This window comes from Stegostoma tigrinum, chromosome 21 (assembly GCF_030684315.1).
Source record: "Stegostoma tigrinum isolate sSteTig4 chromosome 21, sSteTig4.hap1, whole genome shotgun sequence".
Lineage (NCBI taxonomy): Eukaryota > Metazoa > Chordata > Chondrichthyes > Orectolobiformes > Stegostomatidae > Stegostoma > Stegostoma tigrinum.
The window spans coordinates 36,624,293-36,648,325 of NC_081374.1; the positions used below are offsets into that span (position 1 = coordinate 36,624,293).

General features: G+C 39.2%; 1 protein-coding gene across 11 annotated transcripts in view; it reads right to left on the reverse strand.

Moving 5' to 3' along the window:
- The window catches only part of LOC125463012 (tetraspanin-18-like), a 128,065-nt gene that overhangs the window by 72,790 nt on the left and 31,242 nt on the right, over nt 1–24,033 (reverse strand). The window lies entirely within an intron of this gene.

Genomic DNA, 24,033 nt, shown 5'->3' on the forward strand with positions numbered 1-24,033 from the left:
CCTTTAAACCAATTAATTTCCTAACTCTCCTCAGGAACACGAGAGATTTTCTTTTTAAAAAATGACAAACTATCCCCATATTCTGGCTCACTGAACTTTTCCTGTTCAGCTTTCTGCTCATGACCAGCTTCAGGCCTGAGGAAATGAACTCATCCCTTTCGCTCAACAGGGTTCTGTTTCCAAAGTCAGTTTGGCAACATCTACCTTTGAGCCTCTTCCCGCCTTCACTGTTCCTGAAGAAACAGAATGACATAAATCCTACTCTTTTGCCATTAAGGGATTCGCCAGCCCCGTAGGGGTACATTCTCAGCAGATACCTGGATTCAAATGAATAGGGTCATTTCCATAGTGATGTGTGTTGAGCCATCAGAGATCAGAGTTTTTAAAACTGCCACCATCACTGTGAAAGCCTTTTTTAATGTCGAGCTCTTTAATAACTTCAACATCTTCTGACTCTTTGGCTGCAGCTTGTTCTTCTTTAACCTGCAGAACCCGATTGGTACTAGCACACTCTGATGTGTAATGTGCTTCCAAATGCTTTCGACTGAACAAAATCTGAAATATTACAGCCCCGTAAATGAAATCTGTCCACGCAGATAAAACTCCATTTCATGTTTATCGGAATCAGGTTTCAAGGCTACGGAGAGATTACAGTTAATTGGAAATTGTGAATCCATTTGTTATTTTCCTCACTATCCAGAGTGCAATATAAGCTGTAGAACGTAGGTCCCTTTCCATGGCCTCCAACTTATTTATTCTTTTTCAGGTTCTAGTTAACCCACGAGATTCCCTGATAAATCTGGTTTTGACTTGCTACAGGTAAACTGTTTTTATGTATTTAACATGAGTACATTAAATCTGTCACTACTCCACTGGAAGCATCAAGCCAGCTGGGAAATAAAATGACACCTCCAATTAAGCTGGTGGTCTTAGAAGCTAAAAAGGTGCCTCTCGTCCACACATTACTTACTTTTAAACAGTTTCTTTTCAATTTGTAGATTTTCCAATTCGTAAAATTATTCATTTGAGCATTTCCAGTATTACCACATGAACCGGTTGATCTGAGGTGGCTAAAGAAGTTGCTAAGAGAAAAAAACAATGGATTCATGGAACAGATGATAGACTCCATTTTGTGTGTGAATCAGAAAGGGTTATTACATCGTGGCGTGCAGTAAACACCACCCATTGTGATGAAGTTTTGAGGACCTGGGGGGACAGTGGTTAGATAATAAACTGCAAAATGTGAAAGTATGTTGCAAAGTTTCTGGACACTTACAACATTCCCACAATAGTGCTGAAGACTTGTGCTTCAGAATTAACCTCTAGCCAAGCCACTTGAGCACAGCTGCAATACTGACATCTACCTAATAATGTGGTAAATTGCCTGGGAGGTATGTCCTGTACACAAAAAGCAGGACAAATCCAAACCAGCCTATTACTGTCTTATCAGTTCACTCTTAACAATGTGTAAAGAGATGGCAAGGGTCATTGACAGTGCTATGCAGCAGCATGTGCAAAGGAATAACCTAACATTCACCAGGGGCACTTTGCTTCTGATCCCATTGCAACCTTGGTCCAAACATGGAGATTGGACATAAACTCCAGAGTCAAGGGTAGAGTGTGTTCCCTTGACATCAAGCAACATATGACTGAATGTGTATCAAAGATCCCTCGCAAAACTAGAGCCAACGGGAATCACGGGGAAATCACTTTGCTGGTTAGTCATACCTGGCACCAAGGAAGTTGGTTCTGGTTACTGGGAGTCAATCAGATCAGCCCCAGAACAACATTGGAGGAGTTCTTCAGAGTAACGTCTCAATCCTAACGATCTCATCAATACTTCATCAATGACCATCCTTCCATCGCAAGAGTGGAAGTAGGATGTTCATTGATGATTAAACAATGTTCAGCACCATTCACAACACCTCAGATACTTAGACAGTCTTTGTCCATATGCAGCAAGCTCTGGACAATATACGGGCTTGGGCTGACAAGTGGCAAGTAAAATTCAGGTCACAATACCTCCAACCAGAGAGAATCTAACCATCGCACATTGTTTTATTGGCATCACCATCACTGAATTCTCCCGCTATAAACATCGCGGGTGATACAATTGACCAGAAACTGATATGGACTAGCTGTGGCTATAAGAAATACTGTTTCTACAAGAGGTCAGCAGCAGCATCTTTGAAATCCTTAACTCTTACCCCGTAGAAGAGCAACTGCAATAGGAACACTGTCACTTTCAGGGTCCTCTCCAAGTCACACACCATTCTGACTTTGAACTATGTCATCATTCCTTAAGAGTCACTGGATCAAAATTCTATATCCAAACAGAAACTAAAATCATGGCATCCTGGAGAAAAGGTTTATTCAGGTACAGACCATCTTCTGAACTCGATACTAATTCAGAAACTGAACAAGTAAAAACTCTCTGTACACAATTAGAAGTATAGCAGATGATGTTACCACTTATAAAGTCATAAAACAAGCAACAGACACATTGAGGAGGGACTAAAAGTTTTTGACAACTGCGTCAGCTTTCAAAACTAATAAAGTTCTTAAATCAGTAACGTTTAACAGATAGCATCCGGGGGAATCCATAGATCACTTCAATAATTACTGTGGCAGGCTAGTGGAGTGATGCAACAATGGTAACAAAATCAGATTTCAGAAGAGACGGTAATGTTGTAAGCTTTACTGAAGATTCTTTATCAGATTTATTATAGTATAAAGAAGACCTGCTCTAGAAAATGTCATTCAGATAATGAGTGAAGCAGTGGTCTGGAAGTAATCCCAAAAGAAGGTCAGGTTTTGCACAGGAAAATTTCAGAATCCATTCAATTTTTCCGTAAAGAAACACAAAAGACATGCATGATAATCTAACAGAGTAGATACTTGTCCTTCCTATTGCTTAGGAGAGAAGTGGGCTCACAGGTGCAAACAGTGTTAAGTTATCAAAAAATGCTTTTATTGTAAAATGATAAGTTAATGTGTTGTAGCAGGAACAACTACAGAAAGGCAAAAGTCTGAAGTATTACTTACATAAAGCAATAAATGAGGTAGAAGAGGGTCTAGTAAAAAATTACCATAAACTTTCTTAGTGAAACTGCTGACCCAGGCCAAATATTTTGGCAAGCTGATATTCATGTTACAGAACATCTCACAAGTTTCGAATACTATCAGACAGTGATTATTGGTTGACAATACACTGGTTGTCGTCAACAGAAACTTAATTACACAGCTTGTGACATCACATTCAATGTTCAAGGCCTCCAACATAGAGGACACTGAGTACTAGGAAATGTAAATGTATTTCACTACTGGTAATTCTAATTCCTGAGTAGGAAAGCATGTATTCACCTCAATCTCATTCAAAGGCTGGAAGGGGTTAAACAGCAAAAGATCAGGGAATAGCTGGTCGAGGAATAGCCAATAAAAGATTTAACAAGGCTCCATAGCTCATGATGAAATATAAACAAAAAGTAGAATCCCCTGAGGCTAATTACACTGGAATAGAAAGTTTGTCTAATTCTATCTACAAGGTGAAAGTTGTGACTTGACAAATTTGGCAGCAATTTGTTTCCACTGCTAACAACACTAAAGACAGTGCAGATTCCAAATGCCAAGAAACTTTGAGAGTAAGATGAAGAGGTGCAACTGAACAATATATCCCACTCAACTCAATTGAAGCATCTGCAAATGATTTATGTTAGATTGCAACACAGTACAGTGTACAGTTAGTTTTGACAAATTTACGTCACTATACGCTGAGGTAACTAGGAAGGGATAAATTCAAGTTGAATATTTGATCTCTCTACCTTCTGAAGAATACTCAGCAACCATCATGGATATCATGTAACACAAGGAGGAACCCTCAGGTGAAATGGTTGGAAAGAAAACAAAGTTCAATTGTTGAGGGCAAATGACAAAGTCCAAATTAATCAACAAGCTAAAGTAATGATCTGCCAACTACCCACTTCAGCAAAAATCTACATCTGGATTGAGGTCAAAAATGTACTGGCACAATTTGAAAATGTCATGCAGAAAACTCTGTAGAAGACACCATTAAGAAGAGATAAACAATGTGTATATATTCATCATGCTGGAAAGAAAGAAATGCTTGCAGTAGCAGGGATAGTTTCCTCTGTGAATGAAAAGCTGTCCAAGACAACTAACTTTTTAGCCTAACAAACTACCATTCTATCCAGCCTGATGAGAACATATTCAGAGAACAAAGGGAAATCTCTATATGATCTGAATTTGGCAAGTTGAAGACTCAGGGGGAGATATTGTAGTGATATGTCTTATTAAATACACTTGTGCACAACAACAATAGTTATCTGGGAAAAGCTTAGGGCAATGTGTGGTATGTAAGTCTGAAAGGGTTAATACTTGACTAAGTGCAATAGGCACGATGCACTGTGATGACATCATGCGGACTTTTGGGAAGTGTAAAGTAGGATTTCATATGTAATAACTCAGGAAGCCTGATTGGAAACAAATATCATTTATCACTGAAAACCAAAATAGAGCCACAATTCATGGCATACAGCAGCTAGTCCCATGCCACGACCGTCAGTTGAGCAGATCCAAACTTGTTCTGCTTTGTTTTTCTTATATCCAGAAATGTTATTACACACAGCTGGATCTTGTTTTTCAACCACTTAATCACTGTGAATTTTTTTTTTGGTTTTTTTAACTATTAACTGCTGCCAGTAAATCACCTGTATGATCAATTGGATATTTACATGCAAAGTCCAAACCAGGCAATGTATACCACCAAACATGACGGAAGGGTAGCGAGAGAGGGAAGGGGCGAAATCAGAATGGAGTTGGAACGGGAGATAAAGCACTGTATCCCTGGCAGTCCACACTTTTCTCTAAAAGTATTGAGAGCATTGATAGGCACCAGGTCTTCCCTCTCCAAAGACACCTGGGCACTGCGAAAGAGGAGCAGACAGTCAGCAGATATAAGCCCCTCTACATCCTGCTGTCCTGTTATTTTCTTCACATATTTTCATCATCAACCTGTTCAGAAATGCTGTTACATACCTCTGGAGAAAATGGAACTTGAGTCCAGGCCTCCTAGCTTAGAGGAATAGACACAAGAGCCCTTTGAGTCTGCTTTGGCTTTATTCATACACAGAAGAATTATCACACAGAACTCAGTGACTTTCCCACCACCAAGGCCACTGTGAGTTTATTTTTTGTTTTCCTTTCTAAACACTAACCAGTACTAGTAAAACAACTGCGTAACCAATTAGATATTTATAAGTAGAGCCCAGTAATGGTAATGCAAACAATCAAAAATGAGTTTGGGGCTTAGTGGGAGTTGGAAAGGACTAAATCAAAATAGAGTTGGAGGGGAAAATAGAGCACCTCATAGGTCAGTTTTAGTTCTTGTGTTTTTCACACAACTGAGCAACTTTCCCACAAACAAAATCATTGTGATTTTTTTAAACTACTAAATGCCACCAGTAATCACCCACATACCCAATTAAGTATTTACAGGCAAAGCCTATTGCGGGCAATACAAACTATCAAAAGAAAAGGGGGTTATGGAGAGGGGAAAGGGGCTTGGGTCTACTAATGAAGGGCAGCTTTATTCTTATTTTATCCAGAAATCACATACAACTGAGCGGCCTTCCCACCACCAAAATCACCAGGAGTTTTGTTTTGGCATTTTTTAAAATTATCAATTATCACTACTAAAATCATCTGTGCAGCCAAATCAATATTTACATGCAAAGCCCATTAAGGATAATACAAACCATCAAAAGTGAGGGGAAGATAGGAACAGGACAAAGGGTTGCTTTATTATTTTTGTGTTTGCTTTTAAACCTGTCTTCTAATCAACCTGCTCTGCAATGTTATTGTACACTTCTGGCACAGGTAGGGCTTGAACACAGGCCTTCCTAGCTCAAAGGTAGGGATACTACCACTGTACTGCAACAGAACAGTTGCTTTATCATTTTTTACTAAGCAACTTGTTTAAAGATGACATTACACGCCTCTGGAGTGGGTCGGACTTGAACCCAGGCCTCTGGGTCCACAAGACATAAACACTACTATTATGCCTCAAGAGCTAAGGGATGTTTTATTTTCTGGTAGAGACCATGGTAAAGGTAAAGATGCCATAATCCTACTGGACCATAGGGCTATCTCTCAATGGAGAGATGACTGATGGCAGCTTAACCTGAGGGTCACTATGCCTCAGTGGTGATGGGAATTGAACCCACATTGTTGGCATCACAAACTAGCTACCAGCCAACTGAGCTAAACAACCCCAAGGGCTACTTTGTAATTTTTTATCTAACTTTTATCATTTAATATAATTTGCTAATCAACCTGTTTAGAGATGTTATTGCACACTTCTGGAGTAAGAGGTACTTGAACCTGGCCCAGGGATAGGGATACAATCATTTAAAGGGTTCAGGTGATGAGTTCCAGCTGGGAAGGCCATTGCTTGTCAACAATGGAACTCATACTCAACAAAGTCCATGAGGAGATCAATTGATTCCCAATGAACCTCCTAGGGGTCATGACATTGTGGGAGTTAGACCTAAGGCTAGGTCCTCCCAACAAACTTTGCAGTAATGTAGAGCATATTCTTACACTCTGTATATAGTTCCAACAATGTAATAAATTTCATCTTATTTAACCAATAAGACTGTTCACATTAGACATAAGGTGGCTATCTTCACACATTAGACCATGTCAGTCCTGGCAAGGTATCAGAGAAGCCATGCAGTGTGGAAACAGACCCTTTGGTCCAATAAGTCCACACTAATCCTTCAGAGCATCCCACTAGACCCATCTCCCTATAACGCACCTAATCTACACATCCCTGAACACTATGGGCAATTTAGTATGACCAATCCACCTAGCGTGCACATCTTTGGACAGTGGGAGGAAACCAGAGGAAACCCACTCAGACACAGGGAGAACATTCAAACTCCACACATCAGTAACCCAAGGGTGGAATTAAACCCAGGTCCCTGGCACTGCGAGGCAGCAGTGCTAACCACCAAGCCACTGTGGCATATGGATGGCAGTACTTGTTGAATCTGATTCTTATTTATTAGGACCTTTTCCATTCTTATTTATTAGGGCCTTTTCCAAAATGCAAAAATTTTTTTCAATACAAGCATATCATTTAGGGGCGACCTAAACTGAGCATTAAAACAATGTTATTTTTAATGCCACTACGATACTTTAATTGATTTCAATATCTGATTCATAATGTTTGTATCTACATTTTGGTATTTTGTTCAGCAAAACTGCTAACTTTTTTTTAAGTAGCTTAACACATCATCTCCGGATGTTCCAAGAAAGAAGGTTTTGAATTAATTAGCACTATTAACAACATTAGAACATGCGTTACAACTCACAAAATCCATTTAATATGTATTCCAAAGCACCATAGATCCTATAAAATTCTTTTAATCTCGATCTAGTGCTGGAAAAAGTGTTGTTATGTAGATGGATAGATGCAAAATCTTTATTTGTGCCAAATTTGTTTAATATTCTTTGCATTTGTACTGAGGGTACGGGTGAAGTTATTGCCTGAAGTTATTGCATATCCCCCTGAGTAGTGATTCTTTTTTATAACTGAATAGCTTGAAAAATACTTTCAGAGAGAATTAAAAATGAACACATGTAGGTTGGGATGACTGGTTTAGCAGGTAGACTAGCTAGATTCCTGTTCTGGAACCCAGAAGCTTGCCTGGGATCTTAGACTGACAATCTCTGGATTACTAGCCTCATACCATAAACGACTATTGGGTTACAAATGGGATAACTTACCAGTCTACCTCAATGATGGTAGCTGTGAAAGGAATATTGTTATGCACAGGTCAGGGGTATAATGGAACTTTTCTGGGTAAGTGCAGCTCCAAAAACCCTCATAGATCTCAACACGATCCGGGAAAAAACTGCCCATTTGATTGAAATCCATGCAATGTCTTAAACTCCCTTCCTTTCACCAGCAGTGCACAATGGCAGCATTGTCTTCTTCCAAGATGCACTAGAGAAACTAGCCCAAGGGTCCTTTGACAGCACTTTCCAAACTTATAACGTCTGTCACCGAAAAAAGTAAGGGAAGCAGATACCTGGGAACACTAACAGCTGCAATTCCCATCCAAGACACACACCGTCCTGAGTTGATAATATGTTGCTATTCATTCACTGTTGTCGCATCAAAATCCTGGAATTCCTTTCCTTTCGGCGTGGAGGCTATACCAACATCACAGTGTTTCAAGAAAGCTGGTCAGGACCATGTCTTCAGGGGCATATGCAACAAATTCCAATCTTTCCACAGCCCTCAAAGCGAAAGGATGGAAACTGTACAAGGTCTCCAAATGATTTCTAATCAACCTGTTCAGGCATATTATGATACACCTGCAGGATAGATGGGAATTGAAGTCAGACCAACAAGTCCAGAGGTAGGGACACTACCACTGCACCAGAAGAGTCCTTTAAAAAAACTCCTCAGTGTCATCAGCTTGTTACCTGAGGCTAGAACCTAAATCCAGCACCTAGACCGCTCAACCAGACTACCCCAGCTCAAAAGGGCGATGCATACCTGCCTTCAACCAATAATATTGGTGGAGGTTTTATAGTTAAGAAGCCAGTTCCGGATTGACCTCCATTAGAATGATTAAGAGAACACTTGCAATGACAAAGTATTTCATCAGAAAATAGGTGTTTAAAATGAGTGATGGGATTCCATCATCAAAGACCATGAGCCAGAACAGCCTGACGCAAGTACAGCAGGTTTTCTTCATTCTCTGTAGCCTACTTCAACATGCATTCCATGTGCAGGGATACAAAGCCTCGAGGTATCCAAAGAATTTGGCTGCCCCTTATCCACTTATCAAGTCATGTCACTTATTTTAGCAGGAGCAGATGAGAGTTTCATTAGAACCAGAATCAAATTAAAATATGCAAAATTTCACAATTAGACTAAATGTGCAGGGGAGGGGGCTATATTAGTGCAGAGGGTTACACATTACATCAATCTTAGTGAAAAAACAATGAATGTCATAATGAAGAGGTAATCAGGTGATTACAGGGATGCACACATATCGGTTTCTCAGTCCTATTCGTGGAGATACATGGATTTGCAGCACAGCAATTTTCTTTAGCCATGAATAATTGGCATCATATCATATTAATGTGGGAAATAGAAAATGTCACCTTGGAGGTATACTTGTGGCTCCGTAACAGTTCACCCACCATTTTTCCAGATTTTCCATCCCAGAGATTCTGATGTGACTTTCCTTTCCCTCTGCAGCGCACATCCCTGCATAATGGACTGCATCTGTCCCATTTCTCACATTTCTGTTCCCATCCTGCCAAAATTCTAATAATATTCTCTTTTTTTCTCCTTTGATCCCCAACAGATTTTGTGCTCAGTAGGTCATCACTCATCATTTACCCCATTCCCAGCAGGAGACTTTTTTCTCTTTCATGTGATGTGGGCATCACTGGCAATGCCAAATTTGTTACCCATCACTCATTGCCCATCAACTGAATGGCTTAACAGGTCATTTCAAAGGCTAAGTATAAATCAATCCCATGTAGGCCAGATTAAGACAGGACTGCAGATTTCCTTCCCTAAAAGACCTGAGTTGGGTTTTTGGTATGAATAATAATTTCACAGCCACCATCATTGAGACTAGTTCTCAATTCCAGATATTATTAATTGAATTTAACTTGTGCAAAATTTGGGAGGCATTTAATACTGTTATCTCTGTTCACCACAAGCTTTCCTACTTTGGTAAAACTGAGTATAGATTGGATGACCGCTTTATGGAACTTGTATATTCAATCCACAAGCAACACCCAGGACTTCCAACCACCTGCCATTTTAATTCTACACCCTGCCCCCACTCTGTCTTCTCTGTTTGTGCAGTGACTGTGAATAGGAGCAATGGCTTGTTTTTTAATAAGGCAATTTACACTCTTCCAGACTTGAAGAAGGGTGTCTGTCTTGACTCAGTGAGTAGCAGACTTACCTTTGAGTCAAAAGATTGTAGGTTCTGAACTTGACTATGAGAAGTTAAGGTCAGTCTCAAAAAAGTGTTCAGACTATTCGAAAAGAGATGAGGTGGGATATCCTCTTTCAGAGGGTGTTATATCTTTGGAATACCTATCCCAACCTCAATGATTGATTATATTCAAGACAGAAGGTGATAAATTTCTGAAAACGAATTACTTCAGTGGATAGTACAGGAAATGGTCTAAATGTTTGAATAGCAAAATGTTGAAAGTTTTCTACCTGAACCTATTTTCTACATTCTTCATGGAGTGCCATTTTGTTTATTTTTCTTCTTTGCTATTTCTTATTTTCCTCTCTTTTTTCCTTTCTTTGATTTTACATACTTTTTGTCATTCTGAAATCATTATATCATGAATCATTCAGATCCTGCTTTTCATGATTCTGCCATTCACACCTCCTTTAGACAAATATTCATCTCACTTTTTTCATGCCACTCTATTTGATTCTGCTTCACTAACTATTCTCACATTTAATATTGTCACATCTTCCATCCGATCACAGGCCCTGCCTTTTGTTCTTTATCCAACTCTCACCTCTTTCAATTTAATAAAGCCCATTCCATTTTCCCAGTTCTGATAAAAAAATCATTGACTTGAAACATTGGTTCTGTTTCTCGGTCCACAGACACTACGTGACATTGTTAAATTCTTCTTCTTGAATATAAATGCACCAATCACAAACAAGGATTCGTGAAATGATAAATGTGGATTCTTTACCTGAAGTATTTTTTATTAATTCACGTGAAGTGGGCATCACCGGCTAAGCCAGCATTTATTATCCATCCTTAATTCCCCTGCAAAAGCTGGTGGTGAGATGTCTTCTTCAACTGCTACTGTCCTTGGGCTGTAGTTGGAGCATAGTAATGTAGGAACAGGAATAGACTATTCAGTTCAACAAGCCCGCCTTGCCATTCACTGCACTCATGGCTCATTGAACACTTCAATGCCTTCATCCCCGTTACCCTGTATGCCACTAGTATTCAGAAATCCATCAATCGTTATCTTTAACATGCACAAAAACTGAGCTTCCCCAGCCCTCTGGGATGAGGATTCCAAAGGTTCACAATCCTCTGAGTAAAAATCTTTCTCCTCACTTCAAAATAAAAGGCATTGCTCTTATTTTTACATTGTGCCCTTGGTTCTGGATTCCCCAACCAGGGGAAATATTTTACATGTATCTGCACTGTGTATCGCTTTAAGTATTTTGTAAGTTTCAATGGGATCACCTCTCATTCTTTGAAACTCAACAGAATAAAAACACAGTTTACCCCAATCTCTTTTCATAGGACAGACATACCATCCCAAAAACAAGTCTGGTAAACATTTGTTGTGCTCCTTCTGTGGTAAGAATATCTTCCCTGAGATAAGAAGACACCAAGTTCACATAGTAATCCAAGTGCAGTCTAACTTTCCGAACAACTGAGGCAAAGCTTCACTGTCCTTGAACTGAAATCGTCTTACGACAACGGCTAACATTCCACTAATGTTCCTATTAATTTGATGCACCTGCATCTTAGCCTTCAGTGACTTATGGAGAAAGACACCCAGGTCTATTAGTAGATTTACATTTTCCAAACTCTTAACATTTAAGAAGTTCATTGTTCATTTGTCTCTCCCACAACAGTGGAAAGATTCAAACTTTTTTCTGTAATATTGTATTTTCTATATTCATCCACAATACTGTTTGGGAAGGAGTTCCAAGACTGTGAACACAGCACCAATAAAGGAGCAGCAATATAGTTCCAAGTCAAGCTGGTGTGCAGCTTGGAGGGGAACTTATGTGTAAGGCATTCCCATGTATCTGCCTCACAGATTTTATTTTATCACAGCTACTTCAGACTGGTCCTCAACTCATGGTCCTTATACATCGTACCCTGTCAAGATGGATATCAATTTAATGCAGTTTAAGATACACCTCCATAAAGGCTTATGCATATCATTTCACAACTGATACTGCCTGACCTGTTGAGTATTTCCAGAATTTTCAGTTTTGCTATCAAAGTCATTTTTGAAGAAAAAAGTGAAAACAAAAACTGTAAATGGGGGTGACATTTGTTAGTTTTTATTTGTAAAGGTTATGACTGGCAATTGAAAAAGAAAGGAAGAGAGTAGTAACGATGATAATATAGCATGAAAACGACACTAGCTCTGTGTTGATTCTTTAAGTCACCTTCATACAAAGTTTTGTCATATCCCAACGCAAGTCTGAGGCAAGTAGATTTGTAATTAGTGTGATGCTTGTAGACCTGAATTATCCTACCAGCCCTGTGGTATCTAGGGTGGTGGTTCATTCTTAATGGGAAAGGAGATATTCAACTGGATCAGCTAATGTTAAAATTAAACAATAATAGGACAGAAACTAATCTTGGGATCAAAAACAGAGGTTGCTGAAAAACCTCAGCAGATATTGCAGCTTCTGTGAAGAAAAAATCAGAGTTAATGTTTCAGGTCCAGTGACCCTTCCTTAGAACCGGGTCAACAGACCTGAAATGTTAATTCCGATTTTTTCTTCACAGATGCTGCCAGACCTGCTGAGCTTTTCCGGCAACTTCTGCTTCTTGCTCCTGATTTACAGCATCTGCATTCTTTTGATCTTAACCTTAGGATGTTGAGGGGTGACCTTATAGAGGTTTACAAAATCATAAGCGGCATGGATAAGGTGATCATCAAAGGTATTTTCACCAGGGTGGAGGAGTTCAAAACTAGGGGGTATATTTTTAAGATCAGAGGAGAAAAATTTAAAATGGACCTACGAAGCAACTTTTTCAAACTGAGAGTGGTTCGTATGTGGAACGAACTGGCAGAGGAAGTGGTAGATGCAGGTACAGCTACAACATTTAAAAGACATTTGGAGTGATACATGAATAGGAAATGTTTAGAGGGATATAGGCCAAATGCTGGCAAGTGAGACTAGTTTAGTTTGGGAAATATGTTCAGCATGGACGAGTTGGACAGAAGTGTCTGTTTCTATGCTGTATGACTATGAATCTGTGTGGCGCTTCTCAATAACAAATATATGTCTTGGTGCAAAAAGGACAATTGGAAATTTGTATGCCCCATTTGATGTGCGACACAATTTTCGCCAAAAAAGTAATGGAAAGAAAGGAAAATTGTATGAGTTACAAAATAGGCTAGCAATTCCCTATTGTGACATTCTTGGCTGAGTCTGAGGTTCTTGGGACTTGAAACAGCTAGAGAAAGACCAGAATGCAAAAGTGTGCAAGCTTCAACAATGGTTCTTTTGTTCAAACTATGTTTTTTCCTGCTTCTTGATACAACTCTCTTTACTGATGCTGCTCTACATGGCAGGTTTAAGTGAACACTATATAGCATCACAAATTCAAATCAGTACTGTGTTATACCTGTTATTCATTTAGTGCGAGTAATCAAGATAAATTTCATGCTCAGTGTTTCAGTAGTTTTAAAGTATTTCAATGGAAAATCTGGGTATCTTAATGGTTTGTTACAATTGTGCTACAACAAATGCGAAACTGAATCGATGTAAGTGTCAGGAACAGACCTGATGACATTGTGACAGCACCGGTTACATTTTGAGAAGCATGTCCTGAGGTCATGGAAGAGGTTGTAAAAATGCAAATCTTTCTTTACCTCTTTATAAACTCTGCACTTTTGCATTCTATATGGCTTTGCCTCCATTGGTAAAATTAGAGGAAGTATTTTGGTAAATGGAATTTGATTAACTTAAAAATTAGCCAGTTAAATTAAAAAGTCTCATTTTCACAAGTTCATCTTTAAATTAAGTTTTATCCATTTTCAGAATTACATTCTTTAATGCTTGCAATTAATAAATAGATTGTGCACATTTCTGAGTTTGTATGTTTTTAAACTACAGGTCAGTCTGATCTATACAAAGCAGCCGTCAGTAGAGCAAACACCTATAATTTAATTTTTCTTGTGAAACCTTTAACAATTTAAGCAATAACTTATTTTCCACAATTGATACATAATCACGAATAGTGTACACTTTTAAGGAGGGGCTCAGTGTCTGTGCCCATACCTCTGAGTCAGAAGTATACCATATATGCTCCAAAGGTTTCTAATAACAAGTCTGAACAGGCCAATTAAAAATTTCTACACGTTGTAATGATTATATATACTACTCTATAATAGAAAACTACTTCTTGCTATTCTGTACTTAGAAAATGATGTAATTGTTTGATAATATTTCAAGATTGCCAATAATATTCAGGCTATTTAAAGATTATTATTTTGGGCATTTGCACTAAATATTTTGCCTTAATTAGTATACAATTAACAAAAGAGTTTCGTTTTACGTGCATGGTTCCAACTTAGGGAATTATGGAGGATTGTTCAAAATAGTTAGCTGCTCCATATTGCAAAGTCAAGAGCCTCCCCACATGGAAAGAGAGTCAATATTCTTTCTAGATTATGCTTGCACAAGCCCTTGAACAACATAGGATGTGGCCTGGGGTTAGTCTTTGGTCATTAGTAGTGAATAAGATTGCTAATCCTACAGGTTGACTCTGAGTTTCCAAGTATTAAAGGCCAATTTCCAGGACCTTGTTGTGAGTAACTCGGCAGAGGGGAAATAAAATTGTGTTTTCTATTATCTTTACAGACACAGAACTATAGGAGGTAGCATAATGAAAGTATGATTTACAATCAACTACCTCCAAGATGCTGATGAGGAGTCCATTTACTTCGTGAGTGCAAAAGCAGAGCACCAAGAGAATGGAAATGTTGACAAACAGGAGCAGGAATGTGGGGGCATGAGGGTTGAAGGTTGGTGATCAGTTGATGAATCCTACAGGAATATGTCCAGGGTTTCCAACCCTAGGAGCTAGCAGAAATTTTACAAAAGAGTACAGCTTATAAACAGAGAAGGATTTTAACTTATTGACTTGTTGAGAGAAGGCTGCCCAGGAAAGTTGCAGGCCAGAATTTTCCCATGTGGCATTGAGTTCTACCTAAATGACACACATGTCAGATCATTAACAGATTCCTAACTGCCCCAAGAATTGAAAAAGAAGTGCCAATTTGATCATTGATCCCAGTTACAATGAGTGGATCTTATTCAAGAGGTTTAAGCCCAGGAAGTAAATCCAATTAATGGTCCAGGTGTCTAATTATTTATTTAAGAGACAGAGCATTTCAGTAGAAGATTGAAGCTTGAGGGATTGAAAACAGGGACATGGGGCAGTCAGGGATTGGGAAGGGATAGTCGGGGAGGTGAGAAAAAAGGGTTAGGAGGTTGTCCAGATGTTGAAGTTTGAGGGAGCTGTTGTATCAAATCCAGCAGGTTAATTGGAAAACTCTTTCCTTTCACATCTAACAACCCTCTCTGGTGAGACTCAGCTGGCCAGAGCTGAATTTAATGTGGTGAATAAACTAGGGATATGTAGTCTCAATAGAACATTTAAATTGCCAACCCTATCTCCTAACCATGGGCTGTTTGCTACACCTGTTTCACCTCCATTAAAACTTGGAAGGGATGGACTGGAGTTAGGCTGTGTCGAAATTCTAGTTTTTAACATGTCAGCCTTCTAGCCAAACCAACACCACCTTTTTTTAAGAAGTCTCACCAACAGTGCATTGTAAAACAGCAACTATCCCACACTGTCTAGGCAACTAGGAAATTGGCACATTCACCAAGTACATAGTATTGAACATTTTACATGGACAGATCTATTTATTATTTGTACAATGTCTTTTGCAAAGCTTTAACACTTAGTTAATAATAGATAGGCACTCATCGGCTACTATACCAAAGGAAGCTTAAGATGCAGGACTGTTAAAACTTAATTCAAAGTGGCCCCTTTTCCTCGTAAAATTGAAATGAATGAAATAATATTTTTCTAACATTTTTCATACACAAACTCAAACCGAAATGTTTAATGTTTTTAATTCCTGAAGATGTTTTCCTGTCAATGTGCCTATGCTATGTTACAGTTAACAAAACATGAAAGAACTAGTAATTTGTAATGCTGGTTTAGTTTCCAACAAGTGCTCTGTTTTCATTAGGATGGTAATCTAAAGGATTCACTAACTGAAAGGGTTCAATGTGCGTCTCTGTCCCTCCAGTTCATATCAAATGTGAACAGCACATGACAAGCTGCCAGTACAGTAAAGCAGATGAGTCGTGTCAATGTAACAGCTTCCTAAACAATAACACAAAGACAGACGTTAATGGCATGTCAAAGGAAAAGAACTAATTGGTAAAGGAATGCAATCTTTCCGCAGGAATATATATGTAAGAAACTTCTTGTGGTTTTGAAGTTATCTGAACTCACTGTGAATTTTAGTTGTGATTGTTGGATATCTGCCTTCACAGTCCCTTTGAGTGTGGTTTGCTTTTTTAATGCCCTGTGGCATATTAGTATGACATGCTTCTGCATGAATGACAGTCTCTTTACCTTGTCATCTGTTATCATTGAATTTAATTATTCATGAACTGGTCACCCATGTTCTTTTCATCTGGGGCATAAATGTCAGATTCTGTAATCTGAAAATGCTTTCAATTTATTAATGTCATGAAAGTATGTTATAAAAACTGTTTTTATTTTCGTGAGAAGATTTTTATGAGACTTCGTATGGAACGGCAATATTAAGATATGCTAAAGTTCAGTGCTCACTCAATTCCAAATCTCATCTTGGATTTGTTCTGATATTTCTGCAATTGGCCAGATGGATTAAGTTGTGCTGAAATTTGACAATCTGTTTTCCTGGTAAAGTGATTGACGTTAGAAGATTTTATCAATGTTCATGCAGATGCACAATTCGAATGTTACTCAATGAAAAGTAAGTGATAGCTTCTCTGAGCCCCAGCCTTGTCTAAGAAATGGATGTCTAATTATGAACCAAAATATGGGATTCATAATCCACAATGTCATTCAAATTCAAATCAATAGAATGGCAATGTATTCACAAAAGCAAATACATTACTGTGCTCCTTTCTGATGTTGACCTCTGAGTTCAGAAGGTTTGAAATTTAACTACTCCAAAGGGTGAATGAAGTTGAGCATCAGTCTATCTCACCAATAATACAGTTCATATTTATGTAATGCCTTACCAGATGGTAAACATCCTAAGGCCTTTCACAAGAATGTTATCAGGCAAATTTTGACCAAAGTTATGTGAGAGACAATCAGGACAAATGACCAAAAGCTTGGTCAAAGAAGTACATTTTAAAGGAGAAAAGTGGCAGACAAGCAGAGAGATTCAACAATGAATATCAGAGTTGAGGTGCATACAGTTAACATAACTACCAATGTTAGGGCAATTTATATCAAGAAAGTGCAAGAAGCCTCAACTGGAGTAACGCAGATATCCCAGATGGTTTCAGACTGGAGAGGGTTACACAGATGCTGAGGTGCAATGCCTTGGAGTGATTTGAAAAGAAGCAGGAGAAATCTGAAATTGAGGAGCTGTCAGATCAGGAGTAAGTCATCTAGCATTAGGGTGATTGGACTTGTCACCAGTTGGGACATAGACAGTAAAGCTTTGGATGAGTTTAATGGAGGATTGAAGTTGGAGACTAACTAAGGGAACATTGGAATCTGTAACAATGGAACGGATCAGGGTCTCAGAGGAGATGAGCCGAAGCTACGACAGAGACAATCAATACCCATCAGTTGGAAATTGTCCATCAAAGTGAAAAGTGAATGTATATTTGAAGGTTTGTCTTGGGGTCAAATACAACATCAAGTTTTCAATTGGTCCAGTTCAGCCTGTGATTGGAGTCAGTAACAAGGAAATTGAATTTCTGGAGAAGACTGAAGCAAAAGGTTTTTATTTTCTTGATATTTAGTTGAAGAAAATGTCTGCGCATTTGTTACAAGCAGTGCAACAAGCAAAAGGCAGTAAACAATGGTGTTACTAACCTGAAACTGTATGTGTAATAAATCAAGTGAAGTATTGGAAGATAAATGTGCAGATCAGCTCAACAGTCTCCAGCCAACATGGGGCTGAGAAAAACATGATGAAAATATGCATCACTACAGAAAGGATCACATTAAAGATCAATGAAGTGAAAGTAATAAAATAAAAGGCATTTGAACTCAATTCAGCTAATGTTCAAGCCCTGTGACTATTTCTTCCTGGTTGTCCAACTCAGTTATATTTAATAGGGAGTCATGAACAACTAATAAATCCTTTAGTGATTAGCTTCAAATCTCAATCTCCAGATTGCAGGGCATTGGAAACTCTCCCACATGTTGGATTTTTCACTGGTAGAAACAGAAAATGAAAGTATTCTATAACAGAAATTTCGCAGAAATTTGAGTTTCAGTGGAAGGTCACAGGACTCAAAATATGAAATTTGTTTCCCTCTCTGCAGATGCTGCCAGACTTGCTGAGTTTGTCCAGCACTTACTGTTTATATTTGAGGCTTGTAATTGGTCATTCAAAGTTGCAACTGCCATGTCTCCATGGAGAAGGTCAAACTTACAATCAACGCTCCTCTAAGATCTCACTTCCCTTTCATCCTACATTCTCTTCTGATTCACAAACTGCAAACGATGAAAATACTTCACACGTTTACTCTCCCCCCATTCCCCTCATGGCAACTCCATCCCTGTGCTGTTCTCTTTGATGAAATCCAGAAATTGCAGCCTGGCCATGATTAGGTGGAAAAGAAAGAGGTTGAAGGAAGATAGCGACGAAGAAAGAACATTGTCACTTTTAGTTATCAGCATAGATGTCAACAATGTGCCTACTTTACAGTGTAACTTAAAGGTGAGATCTGTATGTGATAAGATAGTAGATGCAAGTAGCCTACAGTTAGAGCTGGGGATAAATATACAGACAAGCTAGCTCACCGGGGGCAAGAAATTCTACTGCAAAGGATTCAAATGAGAATGTCGGAGACAGTCTACAAATAAAGGCAGCAGGGTACTCATATTTAAATACTTGAGTTGATGTCTTCCAGATTGCTTTTGTCAAACACATTGGAGAAACCCAGCATTAACTTCGCACATTGCATTGCACAGAATATGGAATCCAGCCTCTCGACTGTGGAAGTAGTGTCCAAGCCCGTGAGAGCATTTTCAGCTCAGCCATGATACAGTGTCTGATGGGTAATAACACAAGTAAAAGCCACTCAACATTGTGAGTGCAGAAGCAATAACAAAAATTGACCAAGCAAGCTCAGCTTGCTGCCATGTTCCCTGAATGACCGAGGCAGAAATGGCCTCCTGCCAACAACATTCCTTCCTCCCTCTCACTCTTCAAGCTGTTTGTCCTTCTCTGTATCACCTCTGATCATTCACCCAGCCATACTGTCATCCCATGGTCTACATTTTCTCCCATGCAAACGATTCACCCATGTCTGTAAACAACTGTCACACCTTTAAAGGCAGGGTTCTAGAGCCACTCTTAGCCATTTCTTATAGGCTTCAGTGGCTTAAGACAACTGCAGACAGCACCATAAACTTCCACATCACAGCAAAACCATCAAATGGTCAGAAAGTAATTGACCAGTGCTTGTAATGATAACAAGGAGATTGAGCGTGGTTGGGGTGGGGGTGGGGAGGGGATCCTCACTGCTGCTGAATGGAAGTTAATCTGTACTTTAACATTGAACAGTGAGAAATTAGCAATGTAGTGGTCTGCCTTCTCTGCATACTTCCAGTGGAAGATCCTCTCACCAAATGCAAGTAGCACCATGCAGCTGCATATACGTCACAGATGTTATTTTAAGGCAAAACGCCCATAGCACTGAAAAAATGAGTCTAATTCTATGTTTTGTATCTTTTGCAATCTACTGTAGAAATTGCAATCAAATGTGTCACTGATCCAGATAACTGAATCCGAGGATTAAATGTTAGGTTTCTTGCCTTTAATTGTTTTCCTACACTAACCTTAGAACCTGCCACATAAATCTTTTCATTTAGGCCCCAATTAGGCAATTACAAACTTGGCTTTGTATCTACCACTTAAATCAAAATGTTTCAAAATTAGTTAATAGTTAGAAACTGGCAAACCAAGGACTATGTAAACAGATTTATTTATTGTGATTAAATGCCAAAATTGTTTCTAAAACAGCTAATCAAAGAGTGTTTCTTTTGTTCAAAGTACTTCCTTGTTTTGTAATACAAAATAGTGTAATCAACTGAATTTTCTTCCACAAAGCTATTTTCCTCAGGGACTGGTCAGAACTGATGGCTAGATGGCTGGCATCCTGGTCAAAACCATACCAGATTTACAAGTTCAATTCCCAATCTAGCTGAAACAGACTAGTTCACTGTAAGTGGAAAGCAATGTTAAGCACCACGAACAAAAACTGCCATATGAAGGAAACATCTCAGATGAAAGAGCATCAACAGATGATGAGCCATCAAACTACCTTTGGGCAGAGAACACATCAATGAAAAAAACCCTTGAGTCACATCTCCCTTCTCACTATGCCACCATTAGGAAGTTATCCCACACTGCCTGCAGCAGCTCCACACAATCAGCAGAACCCCAGATTGCTGAATTGCTCGGTATCATCAGCAAACTGTCAACGCACCACCACTTCCTTAAAAAAATCAAGTGTGAGACAAGGGAATTGTCGCTATGTCACATTACTGTAGCACCCAGCAAGTAGGGAAACATAACTCTGTCATTGTACCTACCAGAGTTTCTCAACCAAAATTTCAAACAAAATTCTACTCTAGGAGGATGGAGGGAGAAAAAGTGTCTCCATGGGACTGTGTCTCAGAGCTTATGGAATTTCTAATCTGTACTTGTTATTTCCAAGCATCCAATATCATTTAACCATTCCGTGGAAGTCCAGCAAGAACCAGAATGTGAGGCCATGCATTTTATCAGCACCTCCGGATCGTTCCCTTGCCAATATTAATCACTGTCTAAAAAAACATTCTTGGACAGAGACTCCACTGGGATCATTCTCCGTCCACAAATCTCCTCACAGTCAAAATCTAATTGTGTGATATTCAACACGCGTGCAAAGAATAGACTTCCTGTGACCAATGACCTGAAGGTAGTTTCCAGACATGAAACTTGTATGTACCTTTTCCCTTCAATGCTTATATTGCAAGTGTTAGAACAAAGAATAAAGAACAAAGAAAATTACTGCACAGGAATAGGCCCTTCGGCCCTCCAAGCCTGCACCGATTGGTTCCCATCACAACAAAGAAAAAAGTGTTAAAGTGAGAAGAGGTGGAACAATATGTTTCAAAGCTTCTTGTTCTTCTGATTAGAATCATTGTAAAAATGCTTAGAAATGTTTCTATAGTAACTGCTGTATGCACCATCATCATGTGATTTCTATCTCACACATTAACTTAATAACACGTTACAACTATGTCTGTTCTCTCTCTCAGTAGAATTTGTGTCAAACTTTGGCTCATATTTCGTACAAGAACTAATAAAATTGTTGCAAGTTGTTTTTAAACTCCTAGCAGCAGGCCTCAAGTTATCTTTACTAAATTGCATACTGACCACCAGACAAAGGTTAGTGACATAATAAAGACATTAAAAATAACATTTACTGGAAGATAATTATCTATTCTCTACACAATGACATTTATCGTAAGAGGTTTACAACCACTTGGGAAACTTAGCATTTATTTAATGACTTCCAAAAGCAATCACTGAGGAAAATCAACAAAGTTGAAAATTACAATTCCCACAAAGCACCTACACTCACCATCACAGGAAATATTTTATGAGTGATATCAAGATTGACTGTACATAGAGAAAGGACTTGTAAATGAAGCAAATCGTGTTTCAATTCAGGCTGTCTGCCAACTATCTGTTTTGGTGGTCAGCAACAACATAGAAACGTTACCACCACCTCTAAACCACAAAGCATCCTGACTTGGAACTATCTCACAAAACTAGCCTGCAACATCTCCCTTCAATACTTAAATAACAGGTGAGAAAGACTGAAAGATTATGTTTTAATGATTCTTGATTTTACTATTAAAGTCACCGTAAAAATGTTCCAAATATTCAAAATATCCCTTCCTTGTAGCTCATTCAAAATCCTGGAATTGCCTTCCTAACCGCAGTATGGATGTATCTCCACGACATGGACTGCAGTAGTTCAAGAAGGTTGATCACCATTGTTGTATGGACAACCCTCACCACTGACAACCATGTGGTAAGAGGTTTTCTGTACTCTTGCTGTCACCTAGGGATAGATCTACTGCCACCGTCCTCTTCCAGGTACGAATCTACAGGACTCTCTTCATCTGGTATGGCAGGGGTAAATCACAAGCTCATCTAATAATAAGAAGTGCTTGTCTTAAAAAGATGTATGTGATTGCATGTTAGCAATCAGGGACAAATTGCATTGATGATAAAAACATTGTTACTTTGAGCTGAAGTTAATATTTCTTTCATTCAATGTGATTTGTAGTGAGTATTTTTAGAGGTTTCTTGCCACTAGACCTACTGGGATTTCTCACTATAATGTAGTAGAAGGTATCAGTTTGGGTGATGGGTTGCCTAGCATTCGGCTCCTCATACTTCATTGGACAGCATCCTGACCCTAACCACCTGGGTGGTTGACTGATTGTGTCCAAACCCGAGCATGGATAGTGGAGGCTGCTCTTGGCTTACTGTGTCAGAAGCCCCTGAAAGAAGGCAGTCTTGGTGTGATCTTATAGAGGCTTATAAAATCATGAAGGGAATGGATAGAGTGAATAGTCAAGGACTTTCTCCCACGGGATGGGAGTCCAGGGTATAAGTTTAAGGTGAGAAGGATTTAAGAGGGCAATGTTTTCATGCTGAGGATGGTGAGTGCAAGGAATGAGCTGCCAGAGGAAGTGGTGGAAGCTGGTACAATAACAGCATTTAAAAGGCATCTGGACGCGCATATAAGTAGGAAGGGTTTAGAGGGATATGGACCAAATGTTAGCAAATGGGGCTCGATTAATTTAAGATATCTGGCCAGCATAAACTAGTTGGACCGAATAGCCTGTTTCAGGGCTGCATTGCTTTATGACTCAATGAGTTGACTGAGGACCACTGACAACCCCAAAAAGCTTCCTAGCCTTGTGTTGGCACTAAATGTCAAGGCAAGAGTGAAGCCAATTTGAGTCCGTTAGCTCCAGCTAAGGGGGAAAACTGCACAGAGGCGAGGCAAGGAAAAGCAGGGGTGAGGATGCTGTGAGTATCCATTTGGGCTTAGAATGAGTGTGCATAATGACAATGAGCAAAGACCCTGGAGTTGCAGCCCTGGTCTAGTTCATGAGCTGGATATGTGTCCCTGAGCACACGGTGTCCTTGCTGCGGCATTACTATGAGAGTTGTGAGCACATCCTGAGGTGCAGCATTGAGATGCAGAAGCATCCTATATGTGGATCAGAGATGTGTAATGAGGGCTCTAAGTGGCTGCCACGTGCCATGCTTTGGAGCATGACATTGCTTGGTATCCAACATGGAGGTCCTTCAGATCAAGCAGCAAGCTGAAGTTGCCAGGTGCCCGTTCTGACTGCCATTTCTAGAAATCTCACATCTAACTTGTTCTGTGCATTTGGCAAGATAGGCTACTAAATATTAGCAAGACAGGTTGGCCATTAGCACTACATTTAACAAATAATCATCCCCATTATTTAGCAACTCACTGCTTCCAAATGAGAAATGCACCTCACCACTCAGAACATGGTGTAATTTGTTCCTGACAACAAAATGGGCTTTGCCAGACTTCTCACCTGATCCCACCATAAATCTCGCTATCACCCACGTCACACAGGCCCCTGTAAGATTCTGCTGAGAGTCTGTGGGGAGGTCCTGGATGGTGAGTCTCACTCCTTAAAGATCCTTAGCTGTTCTTCCATCCTTTCCGTATGACAGCATTATAATGAATGATACTTAAGGCACCCCATAGCATTAACTCTTTCAGACCATTATGCAACTTCTCAAGAGCATTTAGGAATGGACGATGAATGGCTACCTAGCCAGCAGTGTCCACATCCAATGACAAATAAAAAGAAATCCTCTTCCAGGTGATGATTTCTTGTCATCGTCTGACATTTA